We start from the raw sequence: 14,196 nt of genomic DNA, 5'->3' as shown, positions 1-14,196 counted from the left end.
CCGAGAAGACTAAATTCCAATAACTGACTGATGGAAAACACCTCACAAGGGCAGCAGTATAAAATCACTGAAACCTGGTAATCAAGGGAAGGTAGGATTCGCTTACGATTGTGTACGGGGCAGTAATCAGTTACTATTAGTTGCCTTTTACAGTTACACACATTACACAGATTTCTCTTTAAAACAGTAACTCCACACTCAACAATAAATAAAAAGTTCCACATGTTATTGATAAAGGAATAAACAACTGTGTAAATAATAGTGTTTTCAGTGTATTACAATGTAGCAAATCACCAGAAAATACAGATACAAATAATGTTTAAAATTTTATTGCCAAGAATGGCAATAAAATTAAGGCTTTTTAAGAACTCGCTGCAATTACAACTTACAGCTATTGAAATATTAAAAGGTAAGTGGCCACAAACACAGCAGAAGTTATCAGACGCCAGGAATATCAGTATATAAGGTTTTAAGGCTTTCTGCTAAAATACAAACATCGATTTATTTTTTTTAAGCAAATAACCACAATCACGACCAAAGGCCCTACACACCAGGAACTGCAATTATATAAAAAATTTAGAAACCCGCCGTAAAACAGCAAATACAAGCAATGTTTAATTGAAAGGAACAAGCAACTGACCACCAAACAGATAAAATAAGATGATCGTAACCTTGTAACACAACCCTTACACTGCTTTATTTATTCCATACGGCGACCGGACCTATTAACTAGACGTGTATACCTTTTATGTAGGCATTACAAGGTATGGTAATAAATAATACAATAACAAAACTCAAGCACCAGTCACAGACGTTGCTCCAGGAATCAACCTCTGAGACGTCTGGCAACAAACACTTTCGCGAGCGATGAGATAGGCAGCAAAGAGTTACATTGACTTCACAAGATGCCTAGTGGCAGTCTAACGAATGATAATCTGGTCGCAGCTACCTGACGTCCAATAAACCAAATGCAAGAATGGAACAACCCACCAAAGCTGGAACAGGCGGACTGCACTTCGCCCTCCAGAATACTGTGTTTAGAGCGCCTGGAACGAGAAAGGAATCACTACCACCGGAGTAGAAGAGTCATAAACGTCCTACAATCAAGAAAGCTGACAGAACTACACGTCTTACCGGATAGCATTGGCAAGGCGAGGAAATGTACACTGCCGTTACATACACGGCAGGTAAATGGGGCATTAGCGGCCACCGGGCAGGAAAAATACCGCTGGTTGAACTTAACGATTTGTAACAAGCTGAACGCAGTAAATAGCAATAAGAAGTCGAGGAAACCTAATCAGATCCGCCTTCCCCAAGCACTCCAGTCGCAGCTCTTCGCCTTGGCAAAACTACAAGCAGCAGCACGAAACCAAGTAACTGGAGAATCGCAAGATGTCACAATGGTGGAGGTTTCTCTACTTGAACTGATATGCACTCATCTTAAAGCCTGCAGGATCTGGTTTACGACGAGGTCGTACACCCTCGTGACCACAGCCCTTCCATCCGGCAGTCCATACGTGCCGTCAGCGGTCCCAGCATATTCACGGACTGCGCGGACCTGGCTTCTCCTGAGTCAGCAACCGAACTGGCCCACTCACATGACCCGGGAAAACAACGACGCCACCCCAAAAACAGGGCAACAGTTACTACATATCGGTAATCCCTGCTGCTGCCACTAGCGGACAGGCAACGCTTGCGAAACGACTGGCGCCAGTCAACACGAGGAGAAGTCAAACTACCGCAACCAGGCGAACTACACGATACGGTCTGGCCTGCAACAGAGGGCAGAAACCTACAAACAGCACCAACGCGAGCCGCAGCACGGCTAAATCAATTCCTTTTTTTAAAGATTATTAAAAAAATACTTTTACATTACAAACAGCAAAACATATGATCAAATGGTTATGTCACAAATATCAAACATAGACTATTGCCAGTAATTATCAAAAGGAGTATCGAAAGTCGTTGAAATTTATTGTGACAGAGCCTGGCAGAGGCGATGGCAGTAGCAATAATTCCTCCTTCTCTACCAAACTTGGATGGCGGTTGCCGCTACCACAGTACTAGAGACTTACATTACCAATTTCAATCATAGTACTCAGGCATATTTAACAAGCTCACATTTAACAAGAGATACGATCACTTATCTTGTAATCTATAGACAACGTGTTAATTATTTAGTAAAGATTAACACACTGCAAATTCCTCTTTAGTCCTTTTTTTCTATATGGATGCAATTTAGTAAACAGCTCGAGCTCGTGATACCAACCAACAGGTAACTATAGACATGCTTCAGAAGTAAGGTAGCTAGATTCAACAATTTTCTCTGAGTACAAAGTACAAGTCTTAAATCAGAAGAATTACATCTGCATTATATACTCTTAGATTCTAAAATGATTTTGGGGTGGTAACAGCCACAATCCCAAACAGATTGACAGAGGTGGACTTTCGTAGTACCAGGCAAAATCCTCATATGTAACACATTGATCTACATAAAAACGGGCAACCACGATACAGAGTTAAAATAGCCCCCACACGACAGCAAGAGACGTGCACACTAACCGGATGCTCACCGTGATTTCTCGTAAAATCCAGCGCCCATTGGCAAACGCTTGTTCAGAGAGCGCCGAGAGAAGGACGTACCAAGGGTATCATCCAGCAGTCGCCACCAAAGGTCACATCGGTCTCCAACCCAGCACCACAATGGACACAAGCTACTCGCAACTTCAATTGCAGAGGACACGTCAGATACTGGGTGTCCTGCCGAAGTAGCTTTTAGCGAGCCATGTTCCCTGTTGCAGCCAACACTCGGCCCCGCCAAACCCGCAGTCAGCAAAAGCACAACTTTCGCCGGCGGACCACTGCAGACGCTTGGCCGCACCAACACTCCGCCTCACTTGCGCTCCTCATCGCCCGTATCATACAACTTTTTTCTAGGGCGTCGCAGCCCTTAACTGCCTTCTCCTCCGACCTGCCTTCTACTGGCGACAGTAACGCTCCGTGCTCTCTTGCGGCCAGAGACATTCCAGATTCACGGGAATTACGCGAAACTAAACGCGGGCGCACGGCACAGTAGCCCTGTCCAACTTCCTGACAAAGACAGGGTTATAAAATAAAAGATAGTTCCATAAAGTTTCTGGCGTACAGCCGCATACATTTCAATTCTTCTTGCAATAATTTGTATATTATCCGGCCATCATCAGAGTGAGAAGAGGTGACTGACGCTACAGCACTTGCTACGTCCTTTTAAACGTGCGGACCGCGCTACTGCGGATTCGGCCAAGCATACACAAGCCGCCAGAGACTTTGATCAGTAGCTAACAGGTACCACAAATGCATGAAATTAGATCTATGACTGCACGGTCGGTTCACACGGTGATATAGATGTATCACTGCGGGCTGCACTGTCGCAACGTCTTTGAGAGCATGTCACAAGAAGTCCCGGTTTACATGATTTGTCCAAGCTGAAGCCGCTACATCAGTATTAAATTCATCGCCAACCGAACTTCAGTTGCTTCTTTCACTTCTGAGTCCCAGAAAGATGAAGTAGAAGCTAAAATTTCGACGTTATCGTAAACCGTAGAGTGCCCAGTGGCAATAACGTGATCTGCCACCGCCGACTTATTACACTACTGGCCATTAAAATTACCACAAAGAAGAAATGCAGATGATAAACGGGTATTCATTGGACAAATATATTATACTAGAACAGACCTGTGATTACATTTTCACACAATTTGGGTGCGTAGATCCTGAGAAATCAGTACCCAGAACAACCACCTCTGGCCGTAATAATGGCCTTGATACGCCTGGGCATTGAGTCAAACACAGCTTGGATGGCGTGTGCAGGTACAGCTGCCCATGCAGCTTCAATACAATATCACAGTTCAACGACAGTAGTGACTGGCGTATTGTAACGAGCCAGCTGCTCGGCCACCATTAACCAGACGTTTTCAGTTGGTGAGAGATCTGGAGAATGCGCTGGCCAGGGCAGCAGTCGAACATTTTCTGTATACAAAAAGGCCCTTACTGGACCTGCAACATGCGGTCGTGCATTATACTGCTGAAATGTAGGATTTCGCAGGGATTGAATGAAGGGTAGAGCCAAGGGTTGTAACACATCTGAAATGTAACGTCCACTGTTCAAAGTGCCGTCAATGCGAACAAGAGGTGACCGAGACGTGTAACCAATGGTACCCCATACCATCAAGCCGGCTGATACGCCAGTATGGCGATGACGAATAGATGCTTCCAATGTGCGTTCAACGCGGTGTCGCCAAACACGGATGCGACCGTCATGAGGCTGTAAATAGAATCTGGATTCATCCGAAAAAATGACGTTTTGCCATTCGTGCACACAGGTTCGTCGTTCAGTACACCATCGCAGGCGCTCCTGTGTGTGATGCAGCGTCAAGGGTAACCGCAGTCATTGTCTCCGAGTTGATAGCCCATGCTCCTGCAAACGTCGTCGAACTGTTCGTGCAGATGGTTATTTCTTGCAAATGTCCCCATCTGTTGACTCAGGGATCGAGACGTGGCTGCAGGATCCGGTACAGCCATGCGGATAAGATGCCTGTCATCTCGACTGCTAGTGGTTCGAGGCTGTTGGGATCCAGCACGGCGTTCTGTATTACCCTCCTGAACCCACCGATTCCATATTCTGCTAACAGTCATTGGATATCGAGCAACCCGAACAGCAATGTCGCGATACGATAAACCGCAATCGCGATAGGCTACAATCCGACCATTATCGAAGTCCGAAATGTGATGGTACGCATTTCTCCTTCTTACATGAGGCATCACAGCAACGTTTAGCAGGCAACGCTGGTCAACTGCTTTTTGTGTATGAGAAATCAGTTGGAAGCTTTCCTCATGTCAGAACGTTGTATGTGTCGCCACCGGTGCCAACCATGTGTGAATGCTCTGAAAAGCTAATCATTTGCATATCACAGCATCTTCTTCCTGTCGGTTAAATTTCGGGTCTGTAGCACGTTATCTTCGTGGTGTAGCAATTTTAATGGCCAATAGTGCAATGTATCACTGCGAACTGCACCGTCGCGACGTCTTTGTGAACTTATCACAGAAAGTTCTGGATTCCATGATTTGTCCAAGCTGAAGCCGCTACATGAGTTACTTAAATTCATCGCCAACGGAATTTCAACTGCTTCTTTCATTACCGAGTCTCAGAAAGATGAAGTCGAGGCTAAAATTTCGACGATATCGTACACCGTAAAGTGCCCAGTGGCAATACAGTGCTGTGCCACCACCGACTTACTAGGTTGGAAGAGCCGGATGTAACTGCGGTATTCTGTGCATCTCTCAAGAGCTGTACGTGTCGTCCATCCGATGTATGAACTGCCATACTCGCAGAGGATTTTGTAAATCCCAGGCTTCCGATGCACCAAATCATCTTTAACGGAACCCAGGAGTGCTGCTATTGTTGGTGGAGGGCGGAAAATTACTTTGTGTTTGCTGAGGATCCGTCCTATTTTGTACTATAGGCTTCCAACGCATGGCAGAAAAGCCTTGGATTTAAAACTTTCCGTGTCTTCTTCTGCGTTCCTTAGCCAACTGTTGGTTTCATTTGTAGCGCCCTACGTATCTACAGTAGAGAGTACCCGTTGGCTTCCAAATCTCAAGTGTGCATATGCAAATGCACAAAATGAGGGATAATTTACATTTTTGATCGCCGGTTCGTATTGAGTATAGAGTTACGAATCGGTTGGGGAGGTCACCGGTTGAACAGATTTAATGTCAGACATCAGTAGAAATGAATGTTAAATAAATGGTATCAATACAGTTTTCCCCGCCAGTTACAGACCTCTGTGAGCTTGCATAAACAAAGGATAATCGTCTCGATTGGCCGGAGTAATTTTCTGAACCCCGGATTAATTATTATATGTCTACGTCTATATCAAACTCCGTACGCCACCTAATGGTGTGTTGCGGAGGGTACCTCTGCGGTCACTAACTGGTGCCTGCTTACCTTTTAGTCTCGCGAGTGGCGGGCGGGAGAAATGATTGCCGCTAAGCCTCTGTATTGGATCCAATTTCTAGAATTTTCCACCGCGTTCTTTACGCGAGATGTCTGTGGGATGAAGTAATATGTAATTGTCCATGCAACCCAGTTGCTGTCAAGTTTTCGGACGAAGCACTAGTCAGACGATTGAAATCATGATATGCAGAGATTTATGGGTCTATATGAGATTTTCGTTTATGCATATGGGGCCTGAAGGTGGCGTAGTAAAATTATGAAACTGATAGCCTTCGAAACAAAATAAGATAACATCTTGGAGAATTTCATTGACATGGACGGTTACTTAACCAGCCGATGTTTCCTGTCCATGATGGACCAACAGAGATTGAAGTAATATTTTTCCGACTCTTCCCGGAAAGCACTCACTCGAAATATCAGCAGTAAACTTCTCCGTGATGCACAACACCTCTCTTGTAACGTCTGCCACTGCCGTTCGTTGAACACCTCCACAACGCTATGTCGCCGACTAAACGAAGCCGTCAGGAAACGCGTCTTCCTTCGTCGGAAATTCTCCAACTCTTCAATCACTCCTACCTTGTAAAGATACCAGACTGATGAAAAATATCGAAGAATCTGTCGAACAAGCGCCTTCTAAGCCACTTCCTTCGTTGATGAGTTGCAGTTGCCGGCCGGTGTGGCCGAGCGGTTCTAGGCGCTACAGTCTGGAACCGCCTCGGGCATGGATGTATGTGATGCTCTTAGGTTAGTTAGGTTTAAGTAGTTGTAAGTTCTATAGGACTGATGACCTCAGAAGTCAAGTCCCATAGTGCTCAGAGCCATTTGGACCATTTTATTTGAGTTGCAGTTGCTTGAGATTCTTCCCGTAAATTTCAGTCTGGCGTTTATTTTTCCTACTATTTGGACTTATGTGGTCTTTTTAGTTAGGGTTACTCTGGATAGTTACTTCTAGAAGTTTTACGATGGACAGTGTTTCGAGCAGGTTCTCAGCAATAGTTCACTTGTAAAGTACTGGAATTCTTTTTCTACGTACGCGGAGAACATTATATTTGTTTAAGTTCAGGGTCAGCTGCCAGAGTCAGCACCTTTCGTCAACCCGCTCCAGGTCGTTTCTGCAAATCAATATTGTCTTCAGGCGGTGCTACTTCGTTATAGGCAACGACATCATCTGTGAACAGTCTTAAACAGCATCCGACGCTTTCTGTTAGATCATTTATACACATTGTAAAGAATAACGGTCCTTCCACATTTCCCTGTGGTACTCCGAATATTACCTATACGTCTGTCGATTTTGTTCCGTTAGGAGTGATGTGTACAGTTCCTGAAATTTTGAAAGACGCCGGATATCCAAAAAGTCTGGCCGAACCGTTACGTTGAAATTCATGTCACAGATACTTCGAGGCGGGCACACAATGGACTCCCACGCTCTTCTCAGAATTTTCGCTACTCCAGTACGACCAGTCTATGAGCTACGAGGTTTAACTTCGCTGGCGGGAACAAATTGTCGCGGCCACTCTGTATAGGTTGGCCACAGTGTCTTCTTTATGTTTGTGGGCGCATTCTGTACTGCGGTGCTGCGGTGAACGCTTTCACAAAAGTGTCATTTTCATGCTACGTTTGATTTAATTATGGTGAATTAACGGTTGTTATTTTTTAACATGCTACCTCGCATTTAAATTTGTACTTCGGAAAAATATATCAAAATTTTTACCAACCCTGTCTGTTTTATAATTTGTAGAATACCGTCTTGCCTCCTATAAATGACCTTTCTTTTCTAGCTGTCAGAAAGCACTACAGGTTGAAAGAGAATTCTTTGACTGCCACAGTCGCAACAATATTATCGGGTGAGACCAATTGTACCACCTAAATGGTAATAACGAGTGTAGGATTCGTTATGAATAGGAAGGTAGGGTAGAGAATTAGTCACTGCGAACAGTTCAGTGATAGAGTTGTTCTCATCAGAATCGACGGCAAATCAGCAACGACAACGATAGTTCAGCTATACACGCTGACGTCGCAAGTAGAAGAGACACAGGTGCGGAAAGTATACGAAGATACTGATCGGGTATTTCTGACGTAAAGAGAGATGAAAATGTAGTAGTCGTGGGGACTGGAATGAAGTTGTAGGGGAAGAAGTAGAAAAGAGGATTATGGAAGAATTTGGACTTGGTACCAGGAATGAGAGAGGAGAAAGACTAATTGAGTTCTGAGACAAATTTCAGTTGGTGATAGCCAATACTCTGTTCAAGAACCACAACAGGAGGAGATATACTTGAAAAAGGCCTCGTGATGCGGGAAGATTCAAATGGTTTAAATGGCTCTGAGCACTATCGGACTTAGAACTATTTAAACCTAACTAACCTAAGGAAATTACACACATCCATGTCCGAGACCGTAACAGTCTCTAGGTTCCGGACTGAAGCACCTAGACCCGCTCGGGCAACGCTGCCGGCGATACGGGAAGATTTCAGTTAGATTACATCATGGCCAGGCAGAGATTCCCAAATCAGTTTTTAGATTCCAAAGTGTACCCAGGAGCAAGCATAGACTCAGGTGACAGTTGACGAAGAGTAGCCCGAGGTTTAAGGGTTCAGCCAAAAAGAATAATTGCCAAAAAATGTGGGATACAAAAGTACTACAGAATGAAGTTCTCTGAGGCAATAAGAATTGCAATAAGAAATAGATCAGTAGGCTGTTTAGTTGCAGATGAATAGATGTCTCTAAAAAGGAGAATCACATAAGTTGGAAAGAAAACCGTAGGTACAAAGAAGATAATCGCAGAAAATCATGTTAAAAGAAGATATGCTTCATTTGATCGATGAAAGAAGGAGGTGCAAAAATGTTTAGGGAAATTCACGAATACAGAAATACAAGTTAGAGGATTGAAATAAACAGAAAGTGCAGGGAAACTAAGGAGAAATGGCTTCAGGAAAAATGTGAAGAAATCCAAAAGAAACTATGGTCTTAGCGACTGACGCACCACGTAGAAAAGAAAAGAGAAATTAAAAGCAAGGAGAATTTCACTGTTAAATCAGAAGAGAGAGCAGTTAGGTGCAAAGAGTAGAAATGGACGCCTCTATGAGAGGGAACACTTATTTGATGACTTAAGAGAAGAAGAAACAGGGGTCGATACGGAAGACATAGGGGATCCAGCATTAGAATCAGAATTTAAAACAGTTTGGAGGACTTAAGATCAAAGAACAGAGGAGGGCTAGATAACATTACATCAGAATTCGTACTATCATTGGAGGAAATGGCAACAAAACGGCTATTCACGTTGGCGTGTAGAATATATTGGGCTGACGATATACCATCACACTTTAGGAAAAACATCATCCACACAATTCCGAAGATATCAACAGCCGACAAGTGCAAGAATTATACCACAATAAACTGAACAGCTGACGCATCTAAGTTACTGACAAGAACAATGTAGAGAAGAATGGAAGAGAAAATTGAGAATCCGTTGGATGACGATCAGTTCGGCTTTAGGAAAGGTCGTCGCGGCTGATAATGGAAGCAAGACTGCAGAAAAATCAAGAGGCGTTCGTAAGTTTTGTCGACCTGGAATAAACAATTCGACAATATAAAATGGTGCAAGATGTTTGAATTTATAAGACAAGTGGGTGTAAGAAGTAGGGAAAAACGAGTAATAAGTATTATGTGCAAAAACCAATAGGGAACAACAGAAGTGGGAGACCAAGAACGAAGTACGCAGAGTGTAAGGCAGGGATGCAGTCTTTCTCACCTAGTGTTCAATTTATCCATCGAAGCAGCACTGAAGGAAATAAAAGAATGTCTCAAGAGCGAGACTTGTCTCGGTGGATAAAACGGCTCCCGTCAGGTCACCGAATCTATGCACCGTTAAGCACCGTGACTAGCAGTTGCATGTGTGACCATCCAGATGGGCTATTGGCAAGCTGAGTGTGACGCCCATGTGAGGTCAGTTTAGGAGCTACTTTTTTGGAAGTAGTGGTTCCAGCACACAAAACCTGACGTCTGTGCTGACCACACGAGACTTCATATCCGCGTCAAATGATGCGTTTGGGAGCGAAAAACTTCGCGGTAAGTCGGTATCGCTTGGCCTCAGGGGCTTGTTAGCAAGAAGTTCTTAGTTCATGGAATGTTATAATTGGATACACTCTAACGGTACTGAATAAGACAGAAGACCAAGCAGGACACACAACTGGCGAGTACCAAGCGGGATTTAGAAAAAAATAGATCGTGCACACAGCAAATTTTTAACTCGAAAACAACTCTCAGGAGCGGAATAAAGCGGAAACTTAACACTGTCGTTACACTGATTGATTAGACAGACTAACATTATTCCTAACACTGGAAGAAGTAGGTATCAAAGTAACAGGAGACAATAAGTGGAGGAGAGACTTACAGACACAACTTCAGAAATTAAATCCCTGGAGGAATTTTCTGAACCCTTCAGAATTAACAGGGCGATTGGCTCTCAGAGATTCTCTTCAGTACGGTCTAAGAAAAGGTCAAGAGACAATGTGATAAGGAACTGCAAGAGAAAAACATGGAAGGGATCCATCTAGTACAAGGAAGAGGAAGACTTGAGGTGAAATGTCTCGCTTTTGCTGACTACATTGCAATAGTTTCTAGGGAAAAAGCAGATGCAGAGGTAATGATGGAAACACGCCACAAAATTGCGGATAAGACCGAATTAAAACTGTCGTATGAGGAAACTAAATGCATTGGATATAAACACAACAGACAAGAAACACACAAACACAACACGGAAACGACAAAAGAGTTGACAGATTTAAGTATTTTGAAGAATGGATACAATCAAATTGGTTACATAAATAAAGGTCGAAGAAACTGGAGCTAGCATACGAACTCACCCAAAACCGATATAACAAGAGATCAGTACCATTCCAGACAAAATATTAAACACCACGAAACAGCAATTAAGCCGGAAGCTCTATACGGACATGAATGCCTAAAACTGAATAAAAGAGATGAACAAAAGCTAGGAAAGATAGAAAGGAAAATACTTAGAAATATTCTAGGAACACAAATGAACAAAGATAACAACTAAACGAAGAGATGATGTGAAGATCTACTCAGAAACGTTGAAACACTCACAGGCACAATACGGATGCGGGGATTAAAGTTTTAAGGTCATCTCTACAGAATGTATAACACTAAACTGCAACTGTAATACCATAATTTCAAAGACTGGAGGCAGTACGTACTCCCAAATACGGTATCATTATCTTTTACTTCTACTGCTCTTTACAACTTACATGCAGTACTGTTCCAGAAAGCATAACTACGTATGACACCCATGTTGCCTCTTATTTACGTAATGAAATTATTTTATTAACCAAATATGGTATAGAAAACAGTTCAATGTTACCCTCTGAAAGGAATTTTGTCGATTCAACCGTGATGTGCCTATCGGACGTGAAAGTCAGGATTACGTGATTATTCAACAGGTAGTAGATAATGTTTTACCTATTTAAACTAACTAATAAAGAAAAAAACTGTCACCATTGTAATTAGGCATAGAAATATTTAACATTCCGGTTCAAGAAATAGATATATATAACTTCAGTGGAAAGGCACTGCCTAAACTTTCTCGTTTAAGAAAGCAATTAATCCAGTCACACGCATATGATAAAGTTAAACAAAGTACTGACAGTCATAGCAGAACAAACCTATGTGCATGGTCACAGCAGATACTGACACACTTAAGTGCTCAGGGCTTAGTCATAATAACTAGTTTTAATAATATTACTGTTGACATTCACTGCTGAATTGAAGGTTTAGTCTTAATTTAACAGGTGCTTTTCTATTTGACATGAAAATTAAATAGAGTTCACTAGCGAACACATTCTCACTGTCATCTGAATAATAGAATTTTTTTCCTAGAAAGTGATCTTTCTGTTAACAATTTTCTATCAGTGAGCACAATAGACAAACTATGGATTCTGTTGCACTGGTAATATCCACTTTCAACAAATATAAGAATCAAGAATTTAGCAAGTTGAAGTAAATAGCTTTCAACAGTGATAGTTTTTAACTTTTACTGCAGTGAGACACAAATTGACGTGGTTATAAGACAATGACTCACCTTTTTGCAATTTTCAACAGGCTGCATTATGATTATTTACTATGCAAAAATCTATAAGCAAATGTTTTGAAGTTGACGACAAATTGTTTTAATTTCTGTTTCTACTACTTTATTACTTTAAATTCAGTTAATCACTTTAGGTTTTTGAAAGCCCACAAATTTTTAATAATCAGTTTCAACTGCAAAATTATTTTCAGCAAGCATCATTTACTATATCACACACTTTTGCCACATTAACTTAAACTTTGATTAGTTTCTTCTTACGATATTCAAGTGGCATTATTAAATTAATAATTGAGCTTTCCTATTTTCACAACATGGACACTCGGTAATCATATTTAGCATAGGAAGGGCCTTCAGTAGTTATGTGACTTGGGATAACCAAGGTAAGTTTTCAAAATTAGCTTTTAATTTACCTTATTATTGGAAACAAATAACACATCCACATAAGCTGATCCTTCACTATACATTTCTACGATTCCTTCATTCCGTTGCAGTTATTGCGCAATGTGGTGGCGAGTACGTCTTGACAGGTGGATTTGCAGTCGGTAATGCTGAGCTCTGACATTTCTTGGTAGCGACGGTCTTCAGATTAATACGTATCATTTCCAGAACAGAGCCAGCTATTTTTCCATCCATCCGAGGCTTTGGCACAGTGGAAACCAGCACAAAAGCCTCTCTTAGCACCATCACAACTCACTGTGAGAACATAAGCTGTTGGTGGTTCGGTAGCTCGTCTCCGACGAACTCTTTGTCCATCTCTTCCTTCATGCCAACCACATTTTGCGCGCGGCATGATTCCGTTCCCGGGGGGAACCACAACTACTTTTCATCCCACAAAAACCCTAAGTGAGGATCAGCAAACACAAAGTAGAGAACAAACATCTTAAAGAAAACATAATATTTGCTCATATTGACAGTTAAGGATAAAATTATTTAAACAAATTTTCAGTTACGTATAATAATTTTTGGTTCCGTCCAAGTGAGGCAAAGTATTTAACTAATAAAGACAATACATTATATATGTCATTACCAGGACATCAAAGTTTTTACGAAGAAAAAAGTAAACACTCTTATGGTATCGATACAGTCAAATAATATTTACAACAGTTTAACTATAGAATGTTAAATAAAACAATAATCCAAATAAATTAATCCAGCCTTAAAGCTCTGATGTTTCAAATGACTAACAATAAGCAGACGAAGAAAATATTTAATTTCATTTCCAAATTCAAAAACACTACACGACAGCTGGAAGCGAGAAGAAGGGAGTTGAGAGTACTTAACAGAAGACACCGTACGAGACATAGAAAGTTTTAGGCTACTGATGAATACAGCAAAATTTCCTGTCCAACAAGAGAAACTTCAACCTGGTGGGGGGAGGGGGAGGGGGGAGGAGGGGCGATGTCCAATGAATAGAGGCAGGGCATCAGCCAACATATGAAGGTCATACATGAAATTTATTTGCAGTTGCGAATATGGAAAACCATAAGCTGTAGAATGGAATGACGACAAAGAAAATTTGTGTCGGACGGGAACTCGAAACCGGATTTCCCATCTATCGCAAGCGGTCTCCCGCCTTACAATTTGGCTATCCGAGCACGGCTCAGAGCCACAACCAAACTTCCATACGTCGTCGACCACCTTTCTACAACCTGCACTCGCATATACATTATGTATATTCTCCCACGGGTGAGACATTTTACTTCAAGCTCACTCGATCGATGTCGCCCGATAAATATGATATTGCAGTGCCCGTGTTATTCCGAATTACGATGTAACGTTCCTTCGGACGTGCATGCATGTGTCTACAACCTGTATACGTACATCCATTATGTATAATGCCATACAGGGAGACACTTTACTTGAAACACGCTCGCTCGTTGTCGGCGGATTAATACGATATTGCTGCGCCTGTGTTATTCCGAAATAAGACGAAATGTTGCATCGTGGTTCGGAATAACACAAGTACCGCAATACCGTATGTAATCCATGAAGAAATTGTGGGAAGATAAAGAGACTCTATCTTTGTCTTAGGTTTTAAGTGGTCTATAATTGGCCAAATTCTGTAATTAAAGAGAAAAACGGGCTACCGTCAAACACA

This window comes from Schistocerca piceifrons, chromosome 1 (genome assembly GCF_021461385.2).
Source record: "Schistocerca piceifrons isolate TAMUIC-IGC-003096 chromosome 1, iqSchPice1.1, whole genome shotgun sequence".
In the NCBI taxonomy this organism is placed as follows: Eukaryota; Metazoa; Arthropoda; class Insecta; order Orthoptera; family Acrididae; genus Schistocerca; species Schistocerca piceifrons.
The sequence above is the reverse complement of the archived record's forward strand: the minus strand, read 5'-3'. Positions refer to the sequence as shown.